General features: G+C 36.9%; 1 long non-coding RNA gene across 7 annotated transcripts in view; it reads left to right on the forward strand.

Annotated features, from left to right (window-relative positions):
- Positions 1-2,105: 2,105 nt before the first annotated feature.
- The window catches only part of LOC140696869 (uncharacterized), a 173,251-nt gene continuing 159,037 nt past the window's right edge, over positions 2,106-16,319 (forward strand). For 5 of the 7 annotated variants that reach the window (XR_012073463.1, XR_012073461.1, XR_012073459.1 and 2 more), the window contains exons 1-2: positions 2,106-2,274; positions 2,840-2,952. This is a non-coding gene — a long non-coding RNA (uncharacterized lncRNA). The remainder of the gene's footprint in view (positions 2,275-2,839; positions 2,953-16,319) is intronic. The other 2 variants (XR_012073464.1, XR_012073462.1) reach the window with 1 other exon arrangement.

Here is a 16,319-nt window from a genome sequence, read left to right on the forward strand (position 1 = left end):
CCTTGGTCAGATTTATTTCTAAATATTTTATTGTTTTGGATGCAATTTTAAAAGTGATTGTTTATTTACTTTCTTTTCCTGCTAATTCATCATTAGTGTAAAGAAATGATACTGATTTTCATATGTTAATTTTGTATCCTCCTACCTGGCCTAATTCTTTTATTAGCTCTAGAAGTTTTTTTGTGTAGAGCTTCTAAGATAGGTTTAGTATTGCTGAAATTTTTGCTTGTCTGTGAAATTCTTTCTCTCTCCTACTCTAAAGGATAGTCTTGCCAGATAGAGTATCCTAGGTTGCAGCTTTTTCTCATTCAGGACTTTGAATATTTCTTGTCACTCTCTTCTGGCCAGCAGTGTTTGTGTAGAGAAATCAGCTGAAAGACTTATGGGAGTTATCTTGTAACTAACTCTTTGTTTTTCTCTTGCTGTCTTTCGAATCATTTCTTTACCTTTAACCTTGGTCATCTTGATTATAATATGTCTTAGTGTGGGTCTTTTTGGGTTTTTCTTGTTGGAGACCCTCTGTGCTTCCTGTAATTGGATATCTGATTCCTTTTTTAGGTTTGGGAAGTTTTCAGTCATCATTTCTTCAAATACCTTTTCAATGCCTCTGCTCTTTCTTCTCCTTCTGGGATCCCTATTATGCATAGGTTGGCATGCTTTATGTTATCCCATAGGTCCCTTATATTGCTTTCACTGGTTTTTATTCATTTTTCTCTCAGCTGTTCTGATTGGGTGACTTCTGTTATCCTGTCTTCTAAGTCACTTATCGTTCCTCTGCATTGTCTATTCTGCTTTTGACAGCCTTTAGCTCAGCTCTTATCTCTGCCATTGAGTTTTCTGTTTTTAATTGGCTCCTCCTTATAGTTTCAATTTCCTTTTTAACATATTCTCTGTCTCTATTCATAGTCTCTTTCAGTTCCTTTGATCACTCCCTTTTTGAAATCATGATCTAGTAGACTATCGAAGTCTATTTCATTGATTGTTCTTACTGGGGATTTCTCTTGTTCTTTTAATTAGGAGCGGTTCCTCTGCTTCTTCATTTTACTTATATCTCTCTGGCAGTATGGATTATGGATATTCAGTTATCTATTGTGGTCCTGAAGTGATTATTATTTTGGGAGGGGGGAGTAATTAGGTTTATTTATTTATTTATTTATTTATTTATTTATTTATTTATTTATTTTTAGAGGAAATACTGAGGATTGAACCCAGGACCTTGTTCATACTAGACATGCACTCTACCACTTGACTGTATCCTCCTCCCTTATTATTATTATTTTTTAAAGAGGATGTGGAGAGGAAACTAAAAAACCCCACATAACCAAAAACCAAAACCCAAAACAAAAACAAAATTTTAAAAAATTAAAAAGAAAAAAATTTAAAAGAAAAAAATTAAAAATAAAACAAATAAAAATAAAAATAAAAAACAAATAATTTTTTAATTTTTAAAAATTTAAAAAGAAGAAAAAAATTTTATAAATAAATAAATAAATAAAAATTTTTTAAAAAGAGAGAATGTATTCCTGTGTAGACTGTGTGCCCGTAATAATTTTGTTGTGAGGTCTGTTATAAGTGTGGATGGTTTCCACATCTTTCTTCCATGTATATTGGCTGTTATCCCTTTACTTGGGGGTGTGGCCGGTGTTGTGGTGACCAGAGCCTGCCCTGGCTACTGATCGGGGCCTCCTTTTTGTCCTGTGGTTGTCACAGCCCTGATAGCGGCCAGGTCTGTTACCCTTTTGTTGGAGTGGAGGCTCCCAGACCCGTTTCTGAGCTGCGATGCATAGTAGGTGGGGTTGGAGTGCCTTAAGTACTCTTTGTTGACTCCGCCCTTGTCCCTACTTTAGCTGCGGGAATGTCAGTGTGGTGCTGTGGTGCTCCCCAGGTTCTCTGCTGTCAGAGCTACAAGTGCAGTTACGGCAATTTCTGGGTCACACAACCTGGAATGTGGCTCACTATTGGATCAGCACCTTTCCCGGTGCCAAAACGTCATTCCTGCACTCACCCCACTGTGCAGACTCCACATGCTTGTTCCAAAGGCCCGCGGGTCAGGCCACTGGGTCAGTGCCGCTCCCAGCACTGCGTCTGCGCAGGAGGCGGGCTCGCAGAAAACGGCCGCACCAGCCCTCGCCCCGCTGTGTGCCAGAACTCCGCTCCTTGCTCGTTTGTCTTAGGCGTGAGGGTCCACAAAGGCACCTATGGAGCAGAACAGTCTCCTCTGCCTGAGGCTGTAAACAAATCTCAGTCCCGCCTACGGAGCTGTGGAGCCCCTGGGTATGTATTCAGGTTTCGGAGGCCCCTCCATCTGGGAGCCGAGCACCAGTGAATATGGTGGCCGAGCCTTACCGCTCTGTGGTGCCCGGGGTCTGAGGAGACAAAGGCTACGACGCCCCTCCCCCCAGGGCACACCAGCAGTATTGCTTGCTTGTTTTCTTTCTTTCTGTCTTTTTATTCTATGAGGGAACCAGGCTGTTCTGTTCTGTATGCTCTTATAGCCATGGCACGCAGCACCCTACAGTCCCCTGAGGTTGCCTCTGTACAGCCGGCCGCAGTCCTCCGCCCGGTTGGGGCAGCCTGTCCTGTCCCACTCCTGCAGGCTCATGTCTAGGGCTGGGGCTCACAGGGACTCTTTGTGACCATTTCACTTAGTTCTATCGGTCAAGGACTGCTCTGCACAGATCAGGGCCTTGGAGGCTTACCCTCCGTCCCACTGACCTCTCTGTTGGAGAGGCGGAGACCCAGCAAATGAGTGCTACTCCTGCTTTGCTTCTCCCTCCCTGTGGGACTGTCCCACACTAATTTCCTTTTTCTTCTTCTTCTTTTTTTTTTCTCCTACCAGATTTGTGACAGATTTTGTGTTTTGAAGAGGCGATGTTCTGTCAAAGTTCAGCAGGTGTTCTGAGTGAATAGGTGGGTCCGTGGATGTCACTCTTGGAGTATTTGTGGGAGAGGGTAAGCTACTTCTACTCCGCCATCTTGACTACTCCTGGTTTTTTTGTCCTCTTAATCATTCATGTGTATTTTGAGGGAAATTAGGGAAGTTATAATTGCAAAATTAGACTTCAAAGAACTTTCTTCCAAAATATTTTTGCATAGCTAATTTCTGATTTGTTTCTATAGCTCATTTTTTTAGCATTTGTATAGGACTTTATATTTCAAAGTGCTTGCTTGATAAAATCACTAACATTCTTCTATACAATATTATGCTAAGAAACAATATCCTTTAAAAAATAATTTTCACTTTAAAAAAATGGATCTCTCCTGTTATTTATTTCTCTTGCATCATGTATATTTTCTGGGAGAGCCTTTTTATTCAAATTTAGTTTTACAAATATTTACTGAATAACCACTTGGTGCAAGATTTTGTATCAGAGTTTTGAAAGAATTAACAGGATAGAGACAAAGAACAGGCTAGTGGTTGCTAGGGGCTTGGGGGAGGGGCATGGGGAGTGACTGCTTTAAGGGTATGGGGTTTCCTTTATGGATGATGAGAAAGTTCTGGAACTACCTAGTGGTGATGATTTACAATACTGTGAATATACTAAATGCCACTGTATGCTTTAACGTGGTTAAAATGGTAAATGACATGTATTTCACTATAATTTGAAAATCAGACAGAAAAAAAAATAGAATTAGTAGGGTCAATGAAAGAGGCACAAATACTCCACTTCAGAAGTACATTTCATCAAAAAATATATTTAAATTATCCTTCCAATATTACTATTGATTTCATGTGGTAACTATGTCAAATCCAATTTAATAAGCACATATTATTCAGGCTGTCATCAGAAGTTTTACTTAGAGCTGAACAGAAATGCTGAAATGAGCAATAGATGGTCCTTGCCTTCAAGTAGCTTTCAATTTTATAGGGAATAAAGATAGCTATAAAAATGTCTAATGCAAAACAATTTCAAAAACAACTATACAAGAGAGGTGGAAAGGAAATGAAGAGGATAATTAGTTATTGGAGAAAGCATCATAGATGCAAAAGCTTTGTGTTTGATCTTCAAGGATGGATATGATTTTGCCAATCACAAAAGATGGTAACAGTCAATCTAAGTGAAGGGGAAAAGACGAGAAAAATTACAGTCAAGAAATGAGAGGTGGTTATGGAGAATACAGAGTAGCTTGGCTGGAGGGCATAGTTTAGTAAGCCAAAGATGGAATTTAAGGCTGGGAGGTATCAATTACTCATGGGATAGGAGAGGACTGGAGACATTTAGAGTTTGAAGGTGATTTAGAAGTAATTTTTTCCAACTTTCCGCCTACAAAGTGGATCTTTCCTACAGTATCTGACAAGTGGCCATTCAGCTGCTTTTGGAATTCCTCTAGTGACTCAGAAGTCACCACCTTCTAAGACAGCCTGACTGCTGTTAGATGACTCACACTGTTAGAGTTCTTGTATTGATTGAAAATCAACCTCTCCACAATTTCTATCCATTTATTTTATTTCTGCTTTCTGAAACCACACAGGATAAAATGAATTTTTTTTCATATCAGCTCTACCAGTATTTGTCAGGAAATATGTTCTCCTTTTTTTCTTCCCTTTTCTAAGTTAGATATTCTTGGCTGCTTTCACTGTTTCTCTTACGACATGCTTTTTCAGACTCCTGCAATTCTAGTTAATCTGTTCTCTGCAAATTCCTGCACTCCTGTTACAATGTAGCAGTCAGTACTGGAATTTTTCTTTTGGTCTGGTCTGAGTATAATCACTTCTGCTTCTAATACAGCCTGAGGTTCTATTCAAGGCCCTGGCAGGTGCATCACTGAGTTGACATATATTAAGCTTAGAGTCAACTAACACCTGCCTAATATTGTTTTTTGTAAGTGCTAATATTAAGTCAGTTTTCTCAATCCAGTAGTCAAGTGCTGAACTTCTAAATTTATCATTTAAAAATTTCATTGTGTTAGAGTTGGCCTATAATTATATACCACAGGAACTTTTTCGATCCTGATTCAGTTGTCTGGTATATTGGCTACTCTACTGTCTTCTTGCCATTCACTAATTCAGTGATCGTGCCTTTGCCGTTGATACTCAAGGCATGAATAAAATGTTTTCAAGTAGACAGTAGAAGATATAATTTTAAACAAACTACTCTTTTTTTCCCCTCCAGGTAGACTTCAGTCATTAGTCTGAATTGGTCATCCCTAGTTAGAAAGAAATGGTCACTGACCTAATTATGAATTCAGCCAGTTATATTTTCATTGGCTAATATTTTAGTATTCAGTTTATGGATTTTATTATGAAACTTATTTTTCACTGCATTGCTAAAATTAACATAGTAGGTAGGAACTCAGGCTTTGGAGTTAAGATTTTGAGACTAGCATCCAGCACAGCCAGTTACTACCCATGACACTTGGACAAATTACTTAAGTTTTCTGTGCTTCGGTTTCGGGATCTATAAAATGTGTGTAAAAATGCTATCTACTTTTTTTTTTGTATTAAATAAACTATTGTTTAGCAATAGTAAACATTTTAAAAAACTATTTCTATTATTATGGTGGCTTTTAGATATATTTACAAATTCTTTGATATTAATTGCTTCAACAGGTAAAGCTTAATTTTTTCCTCGTGAGTGTGGGAGAGGTTTAGTGGCTTAGTGACTTCTAATGAATAGACTGTACGTTGTTTTTCCCCCAAAAAGCATTGTCACTACCTCCTTGCTGTCCCTTAGATTGCTCGCTATAGGGGATATTAGATGTCATGTCATGAAGACTATGTTAGTTTTCTATTTTTTTTTCTTTTTAAAAAAATTTTGGGAGGTAATTAGGTTGGTTTGTTTATGTATGTATGTATGTATGTATGTATGTATTTAATGGAGGTACTGGGGACTGAACCTACGACCTTGTGCCTGCTAAGCTATATCACTGAGCTATACCCTTCCTCAAGTTTTCCTTTTCTGTGTAACAAATCACCACAAATTTAGCAGCTTAAAACAGCACCCATTTATTAGCTTTTAGCTCTGTAGGTCAGGATTCCCAGGCAGCCTGTCTAGGTTCTTCTCAGGGCCATTAAGTGTTTCTGAACAAGGATATTGTATGTAGAATATGCTTGTGAAAGGCAACTTAAGACAAAAAAAAAAAAAGAAAGAAAGAAAGGAAGAAAGAAAAAAATCCATAGAGGAAAAATGGAAGCAGGGATAGTATCTGAGTTGCTATCCAACAGCTCAGGATGGAAATAAGGTTTGTTCCCAAATTGCCAATGTGACAGTAGGACTGGATAGAGAGATTGAAAGAGAAAACCACTGAGGAATAGAGCCTACTGGATTTAGCAAGTTGAATTGCTATAGACCATTGATGTAAAGTCCTAAGACTTTAGAGGTCAAGAGATGTAAGTGTGGGAGAGACAGAGATAAACAATTGACCCTTGAACAACTTGGAGGCTAGGGACACCAATCCTGTATGCAGTCAAAAATCCATGTATAACTTTATAGTTGACCCTCTGCATTCACGGTCCTGCATCCATGAATTCAACCAACTTCACATTCTGTAATATGTATTTATTGAAAAAAAATTCACATATAAGTGGACCCTAGCCATTCAAACTCATGTTGTTCAAGTGTCAACTGTACATGGGGAATTAGTCAATAGTGGTAATTGTTCAAGTTGTGTGTGGATGACACCCCATAGGAGGGTTTAAGAAAAAAGTAGAGCTGAAAGAAGAATGTTAGAAGATATTTAAATCTAGAAGTGTGGCAAGTATAAAGTATAAAGTCACAGACAGAAAGAAATGGTGTATTTTAAAAAGTAGGAGAAGAGTGAAAGGAGTACAGTGGGACATGAGAGCTTCTAGAAGGAAGGAGGTAGGTAGTATCAATTTATGTCCTATCTTAAGGTTAGAGAGGATGAGGACCAAGAAGTTAAATGACAATGAATTTAAAAGTGTATTGTATTCTTCTAGTTTTATGGTTTCAGGTCTAACATTTAAGTCTTTGATTCATTTTGAATTTACTTTTGGATATGGAGTGAGAAAGTAGTCCAGTTTAATTCTTTTGCATGTAATTGTCCAGTTTTCCCAATGCCATTTATTGAAGGGGCTGTCTTTTCCCCATTGTATATTCTTACCTCCTTCATTGTAGATTAAATGTTCATATAAGTGTGGGTTCATTTCTGAGCTCTCTATTCTGTTCCATTGACTTATATATTTGTTTTTGTGCCAGCAGTAAATTGTTTTGATGACTGTAGCTTTGTGGTATAGTTGGAAACCTGGAAGTATGACACCTCCGGCTTTGTTCTTCTCTCACATTTGTTCTGGCTATTTGGAGTCTTTTGCATTTCCATACAAATTTTAGAATTATTTGCTCTAGTTCTGTGAAAAATGCCATTGGTATTTTGATAGAGATTTCATTTAATCTGTAGATTGCCCTGTGTAGTATGGTCATTTTAAAAATAGTAATTCTTCCAATCCATAAACATGGCATATCTTTCCATCTATTTGTGTCCCTTTCAATTTCTTTCATCAGTGTCTTACAGTTTTCTAAGAACAGGTCTTTTACCTCCGTGGTTAGATTTATTCCTAGGTACTTTATTCTTTCTGATGTGATTATAAATGGGATTGTTTCCTTAATGTCTCTTTCTGATAGTTCATAGTTAGCATATAGGAAGGCAACAGATTCCCATATATTAATTTTGTATCCTACAAATTTACCGAATTCATCGATGAGTTCTAGTAGCTTTTTGATGGGGTCTTTAGGATTTTCTGTGTATAGTATCATGTCATTTACAGACAATGACAGTTTTCCTTCTTCCTTTCCAATGCAGATTCCTTTTCTTGTCAGATTACCATGGCTAGGACTTCCAATACTAGATTGAATAAAAGTGGCAAGAGTGGGCCTTCTTGTCTTGTTCCTGATCTTAGAGGAAATGCTTTCAGCTTTTCACCATTTAATATGATATTAGCTATGGGCTTATCATCTATGGCCTTTATTATGTTGAGGTATGTTCCCTCTATACCCATTTTGTTGAAAGTTATTATCCATAAAAATTCCAGAAGAAAACATAGGCAGTATGCTCTCTGACATTAGTCTTCGTAATATTTGGGGGGTATTTGTCTCCTCAGGCAAGGGAAACAAAAGAAAAAGTAGACAAATGGGACTACATCAAACCAAAAATCTTTTACACAGTGAAGGAAACTATGAACAAAATGAAAAGGCTGCCTACTGAATGAGAGATGATATTTGTAAATGATATACCCAATAAGCAGTTAATATCCAAAATATACCAAAAACTCATACAATTCAATATCAAAACAAACAAACAAACAAACAAACAAACAAACCACCAACCTGATTAAAACATGAGGCGAGCATCTGAACAGACATTTTTCAAAAAAAGACATACAGGTGGCCAACAGGCACATGAAAAGATACACAACATCCCTAACCCTCAGGGAAATGCAAGTCAAAACCACGAGATATCAGCTCAACACCTGTCAGCATGGCTATTATCAAAAAGACAACAAATAACAAGTGTTGGCAATGAATTGGAGAAAAGGGAACCTTAGGTGCCGTACAGTTCTTACAGTACTGGTAGAAGTGTAAATTGGTGCAGCCACTGTGGAAAAGAGTGTGGAGAGTCCTCAAAATACTAAAGACAGAACTACTATACAATCCAGCAATTCCACTCTTGGGTGTATATCTGGAAAAAATGAAAACTCTAATTTAAAAAGATACATGCTCTCTAATGTTCATAGCAGTACTACTTACAACAGCCAAGATTTAGAAGCAACCTAAGAGCCCATCAATAGAGGAATGCATAAAGAAGATATGGTACATATACACAATTGAATATTACTCAGCCATAAAAAAGAATGAAACCTTGCCATCTGGGACATGGAGGACCTAGAGGGTACTAGGCCAGAGAAAGAGAAATACTGTATGATTTCACTTATATGTGGAATCTAAAAAACAAAACAAATGAACAAACATAACAAAACAGAAACAGAATCATAAATATAGTGAACAAACAGGTGGTTGCCAGAGGAGAAGGGGTGAAGGGAAGAAAGAAATAGCTGAGGGAGATTAAGAAGTTACAAACTTTCAGTGGCAAAATAAATGAGTCACAAGTATGAAATGTACGGTGTGGAGAATATAGTCGATAATTATGTAGTATCTTTGTATGGTGACAGATGGCAACTAGATTTATTATGCTGATCATTTTGAACTGTATAGAGATAGTGAATCACTCTGTTGTGTAACAGAAACTAAGACAATGTTGTAGGTCAATTACACTTCAAAAACAAAGAAAGAAAGAAAAGAGAGAAAGAGAGAAAGGAAGAGAGAAAGGAAGAAAGGAAAGAAAGGAAAGAAAGGAAGAAAGGAAGAAAGGAAGAAAGGAAGGAAGGAAGAAAGGAAGAAAGGAAGAAGGAAGAAAGAAACTCATAGAAAAAGAAATCAGATTTTTGGTTGCCAGAGGCCAGGGGTGAAAGGCGGGGAATTGGATGAAGGCAGCTGAAAGGTACAAACTTCCAGTTATAAGACAGACACGTATTAGGGTGCAATGTACAATGTGATAAAAATAGTTAACACTGCTGTATGTTATATACAAAATTTAAAGAGTAAATCCTAAGAATTTTCATCATAAGGAAAAAAATGTTTTTAAGTTTTTCTTTTATTTTCTGTCTATATGAGATGATAGATGGTCACTAAACTTATTGATAATCATTTCCTGATAAATGTAAGTCAAATCATTATGCTGTACACCTGAAACTTGTACAATGCTCTATGTCAATTATATCTCAGTAAGACTAGAAAGAAATAAAAGGTCTTTAATAAGGTGATTAAGTTTAAATGAGGGCATTAGGGTGAGGCCCTAATTCATAAGAAGAGAGACATTGGGGAGTCACATGCACAGAAAAAAGGCCATGTGAAGACACAATAAGAAGGCAGCTGTCTGCCAGCCAAGGAGAGAGGCCTCAGGACAAAACAAACCTGCTGACACCTATGCTCCAGAACTATGAGAAAATAAATTTCTTTTTAAGCCAAAATAAAGTGTATTATAAGAAAGAGGAGAGTATTTCCAAGAGCAACAGTCTATGGAAGCTGACAGAAAATAAACCAAATATTTTTCTCTTAAAGATGAGAATGACTTGTTCTCTGAAAAGTACTCCAAGTCTAATGTTCTTCCTCTTTGGAGTTAGAGAATCCTGGGAGATTTCACAGAGTAATTAGTTAAATATTTCAGTGAAGGTTATTCATTTTAATTCATTGCCAACAAGCATAATGATGCATCTTAAGTGCTTCTTGAATTAAAAACCCCAGGCTCAGAATTTGGGTGTTGGTCATTTGCTGCTCTCAAAGCCACCGTGAGGATGTTCTTGTCACAGAGATACCTGACGTCCATCCATTATGACACCTAGTGCCTGTCCACCCAGTCACCACCACCCAACCAAACTGTACCAGACCAACCAAGCTCCTGGCAATCTTGGGAGAAGAAACTACCTCTTCCCAGACATTAAACAAGATTATAATATAACAGCAAAATGGGCACTTAGCAGAACCACAAGGAGTGGGTTTGAATAAGCCCCTGCCATGCTATCTCTTCTCCACCCCATGTCAGTTTTACTAAAGATAGTGTTTTCTTCCACAAGTATACACGTGTCATTGCTAATCTAATTGTCTTTTTTTTTTTGCTACCTTCTCCTAATTACCTTAGGAAAATCAAAGTCTCAGTCCCTCTTTCTTTCTCTCTGCCCATTTCCCCATTCCATTAGCTGAAAAACCAGCCTTAATCAATTCTGATAAAAGTAAGAGAACACTAATTGTACACCTCTACCAAGAAAATTAAATTTATATCCTTTGAAGTTAAATTAAGTGTTGTGAAGATATGATGCCATTAACTTCTGAAGTCCATGAAAATGAGAAACTATTGCTTTGAAAACATGCACAAAATTTCCCTATACGTCATCACAGTTCTTTAGAACATGATTTCCTTAGGCAGCAATATTCTGATTCTGCGTGTGGGTGTTCAGTTGCTGACCATTGCAGAAGTTTGGTTTTCTACTATTTTTCATTGCTAATGTCTAATAACTCAGATATACTATGAGGAGAATAAGATTGTGTATAGTCCAGAAATTCAGCCACTATCATTAGTCCTGTTCCTAGAAGAAAATGCATTCTACATTCCTAGCAAGTAATTCCCAAGTTTAGAGCACAGACCATTTGAAAGTTGAAGACTGCTTGTATATATGTAACCAAAAATATAGTTAATTACCTTCTTTAAGTTAGCTAATCTGCATTTTCTGCTATTATTCTGTCCAGTTGTTTTGCTGTGTGATACCACCACAACCCCTCTGCTCTGTGTTTCGGGAAGTGTGTAGGCAGCGTGGTCACCATTATGCTCTTGGAGCCAGATGGAACTGTGCTCCAATCTTGATTCAATCTCTTGCATGCCCTTTGGCTTTGGGGAAATTATTTAAGTTCTTTCAACTTTTGTTTCCTACTCTGTAAAGCAGGAAGAATGGAAGTGCCTGTCTCTTAGAGTTATTGTGACGATTAAGGAGGGTCAATGTGATAAGTTTCTGTTACCTAGCAGTCACTCAACAATGACCATGTCTAGGCAATAGGATGGTGGTTTTTTTTTTTTCACATGCACCCATAGTAGTAAAAATATTTTCATCAAATAGCCTTGATTATTTATTTATAAATTATATATGTGTTCCTTTCTGACTAACATAGCATGGGTGTAAAACATACATAAAAGTAAAATTTGAAAAGAACATGACAAAGATAAAATAAGCACTACTTAAAAATAAATAAAAACATAAGGTATAAATGAGATGTGTGTTGCTCTTTAAGTCATTCAAACATTTCCAGACTCCAGTGAGGCTCCAGATTTTTGTAATGAGTTAGAAAATTCTGTTTCCAAGTTTTTTTCTGTGTGTAGAAATGAGAATGTTTATGGATAACACCCATCATTTTCAAACAAAATTGCACAATGATATAAACATTTGTAAACACCCGTTTTCAGAAGACTTTGATAGCATTCAAAAAGAAGCAGTTGTTTTCTTATTCATTGCTAAAATCGCACCTTTACCTTGATGGGACAGATACAGTTTATTTTGTTTTAATATTTATAGGAGGCTTACTTGCTGACAGGCACCTGTCATCGCAGAAAAGATCAGCAAATTTCCTTTTCTCTTTTTTCTCCATATCTGCTAGAATGCTTGATATTGATGGAGCACAATATTGATTTGGGCACATCCATCCTGATCATTGTCTGCTTCTTGTCTTTGACTGCCCTATCTGGATGGGCAACTGGGGTTTCTCTACTTGTCTCCCCCAGAGCATCACAGAAAAGATCAGCAAATTTGGAACACATTTCTTTCTGTAAAAGAAAAATACATAATTCACCTTTAAGTTTGACAAGAGTTTGAAATGTTTTGCCAAGGGACAACCAATGAACCTCTCTGCAGTACAAAATACTTTCAGAGGCACTCCTCATCTCATGAGTAAATATTTATTTAACAGATTTATATGGTGCTTACTACTTGCCAGGCACCGTTTCAAGCACTTTACAAATATTAACTCAGTTAATCTCATAATTACATTATCAGTTTGGTTTCATTCCCATTTTACAGATGAAATTGCCTAAGGCAGAGACAAATCAACAAGAAACTTGTTCAAAGTCAGGCAAGATCTGAGCCTATCCATTTTGGCTTTAGAGGCTCTCCTTTTAACAACTAGACTCCAGTGCCTAGGATTCAACTAATAAAGATAAAATAACTTTAACACTGTAAACTACAATTTACTGAAGTTTGATAGAAGCAGAGATGGGGTGAGATGGCCAAATACCAATCCTTCCATATCATGAAACTCCCCAAATTCCCTCTGGAGACCTTATGTTTTACACTCGTGTGGCCATCTAATGAGTGAACAAAGTACGGGACCTAGTATGGAAGATATTAGTAACCTTAACCTATTTCTTATTTTTTGTATACATACATGTAGATGTTCTAATATTTTCTTCTAATATAGTTCTCAGGGGTACGTGCACCTCTCTTTGGAGATAATGGCAGTAGAATCTGGATGTATATGGAAAAGGAGCTGAAAAGATTTGCTCGTGACTACTTCCAAACCAGAATTTATGTTGTGTGTAAATGTAGAAGGCATGGTCCCTCTGGACTTGTGAATATCCATATTTTTATATACAGAAATCATGTCCCATTATAATCTATTTGTATAAATGAGTTTGTACCATATTAACAGTGTATTTTGAAATCTGTCATGAATGTGTCATAGAAAACTTTCTAAAGATTTTCCCAGGGATAATGTGAAGCATTAAAATTAATTTATTGATTTACTATTCTCTACATCCAGGTATTGAAAGGACCTGTTGGGTGAAAGGCTTACAAGTAGTTCTTACTATTGAATTAACTGGAGGAAGCTGGATTCAGGAGGGTTAAACACATCTTTTGCGTATGTTTCAGATTTGTCACTTTTTATTTTTAGTTCATAGAAATGTTAAGAATGGTTCAGTGCTCTGTTTTTCTATAGAAGATCTCCATCTCTGGTTGTGGAACTATTCTTCTTGATATGTTGGCTTTTCCAATACTCTTCATAATAAGAGAATCTGATGTTTGATTTCCATATGACTTGAATATTTTGGATGCTAAGGGTTTGTTTTTCACCATAGAAATATCACCATCCGTATCATAATGCCGTTAACATTATTGCTGTGGATAAATAATTTCTTAGTTCTGTTTTTATTCATTACTAAAGACAATTAAATGAATAGAAACATCTGGAATATTTAGATGTGATGTGCCACCCTAAAAAATAAGATCATCTTACCTAATGCTGAGATGAATTATATTTTGTCACTTTAGGTTCAGAATGAGCCTGATAAATTAGTCTCACTGAATAGACTGTAATCCCTGGGAGGTAGGAAGAGCATTTATGCGTCTTGGTTTTCATATATCTAGGATAAGTTGCTAAGCAGGCTCCAGAAAATACTGTTGAATGAGTGAATGATTTTCGTTTAAGAAGCCACAGGACAGACCTGGACTCAGGCATACCTGGGTGTTTACATTTGCTTTGATGTCTCTCTCCATGCCCCAAAGGACATTCTTGCTGACCCCGCTCAGCTTTCTGGTTTCTCCTACTTTGTTTCCCCCAAGTTTCATGTGTAGGGATCAAGAGGGCTTTTGTGATGGAAAATACTATATTTTAGATGGGTAAGGAAAGTCTCAAAATAGATACGAATGCCTTTAGAAAAATTTTTGTTGTTGTTGAAGTATAGTCAGTTACAATGTGTCCATTTCTGGTGTGCAGCATAATGTCCCAGTCATGCATATGTGTGTGTGTGTGTGTGTGTCTGTGTGTGCACATTTATTCATTTCCATATTCTTTTTCATTAAAGGCTATTACAAGATATTAAATATAGTTCCCTGTGCTATACAGAATAAATTTGTTTTTTATCTGTTTTTATATATAGTGGTTAACATTTGCAAATCTCAGACTCCCAGATTTATCCCTTCCCACCCTCTTTCCCCCAATAACTGTAAGATATGCCTTTTAATATCCAGTGGAGTTAAACATCATGCAGCTGATCCTTGCTTTTCTTATCTGCTTGTTTATCCATTTAAATTCTGCAGACTGTGACCCAAATGAAGGAACACCATGTCAGAGAACAAAGAATCTAAATGCAATGCTGTTCCTCTCTAGAGCAGGGAGTCTCAAAGCGTGAGAGTCCTTTGTTTGTGCTGTGAACCAATCTAAAAGCAAAGCATGACCTTCCTTCAGTTTTTCCAGGTGAATGATGCCCCATTTATGTGGATGGCAAATTTGTATTCGAATTGACTGTCCTCTCAAGTGAGTTCTAAAGTTTTGTCATTATAAAATAAAATCATATCTCTTTTCTGCTAAGAAGTCTGGCTGCCAAGCATTGTTTAGCTCTGTAGCAGGTTCCTGCTGAGCATGCATGTGAGTGATAGTTGCTTCATATCATAGTTGCTTCAATGCTGATAAAGTATAGAATTGGCACTGGTGTGGTTTTCAGTCTGTCCTTTTTTTTTTTTAACATAAATTGTGATGAGTTTCATCATTGTGTATTTATTTTCATTTAAATCACTTGGTTAACCCCACAATTGCTGTGAGGCATATTTGCATGGATAGTGTTGAGGCCGTTTCCCCCTGTAACTAGGCTTCAAAGACACACATGTAGTGGATATGAATGATCTATCTTTCTGTTGTTAAAACAGATACATACATAACCTTTCCCAGAATTTGCTTGTATAATCACACTTCACTGTTAACCACTGAATTCTTTTCCTGGTGGAGCCTGGGATAGATCAAGGAGGGCTTTACCCAATTATCTAGATCGTCCTAATTTTATCTACATGGATTGTGTCCAATTCTGATTGATTCCAATAAAGAAGACAGTTATGCAAGCCTATGTCAAGGCTGTCAATAAAATTTAAGGAAAGGAAAATGACCCAATCCCAGATAGCAGGGGTAGTAATGTTTTGCATAAAGAGAAGTAATGGAAAGAATGTTGGACACTATGCTGTACACCAGAAATTAACATAACACTGTAAACTGATTATACTTCAATAAAAAAAGAAAGAAAGAAGGAAAGAAAATTGGGGGTTGAAGAGCCTAGGATCATTTTTGAATATTTAAAATCACTTTTTAATATTTAAGATTTATAGTTAATTGTCCAACTCACTACCTACCCTCCATATGTAGCTATTTAAATTTCAATACAGAATTTAGATGAATTAAAATAAAATAAAATGGAAAAATCCAGTCCCATAGTGTCATTAGCCATATTTTGAGGGCTCTATAGCCTCCTGTGACTAGTGGCTTCTGATCAGACAAAACAGATTTAGGGCATTTCTGTCATCACAGAAAGTTCCTAGTGGAAGCACTGGTTTAGACCATAAAACATTCAAGCACATTTTTATTCAGGAACTAGCAGTGGTAGCTGGCAGAATGATACACAGCACTCCCAAACTGTTCAATTTGAAGAAGGAAGAAGAAAACAGACTATTATTATTCAATCCAAGATAAATAATGGAACCCATTAAATGGAAGAAACTGTCAGCCAACTTGGTAGGCCTGAAAAAGGAGAATGTATTTTTGTGGAACACAGGCCTAACTATTTGTTTGAAACAATGTCACATATCAGTGGCAATGAAAACTACCTTTGTTTGCAGTAGGAAAGGGTCTCACACTCTTGAAAAGGGTCTTAGCTTCTGGAGTGTGTGCTTCAAGGCAGGGACTCTTCCTTTTTAACTTTGGGCGGCCTCTTGGTGCCTTTTCTAAATGAGCATAGAAATTAATTCTTACACAGAATCACATGATGAGTGAGGCTGTGCA

Source organism: Vicugna pacos, chromosome 6 (assembly GCF_048564905.1).
Source record: "Vicugna pacos chromosome 6, VicPac4, whole genome shotgun sequence".
Taxonomy (NCBI): domain Eukaryota; kingdom Metazoa; phylum Chordata; class Mammalia; order Artiodactyla; family Camelidae; genus Vicugna; species Vicugna pacos.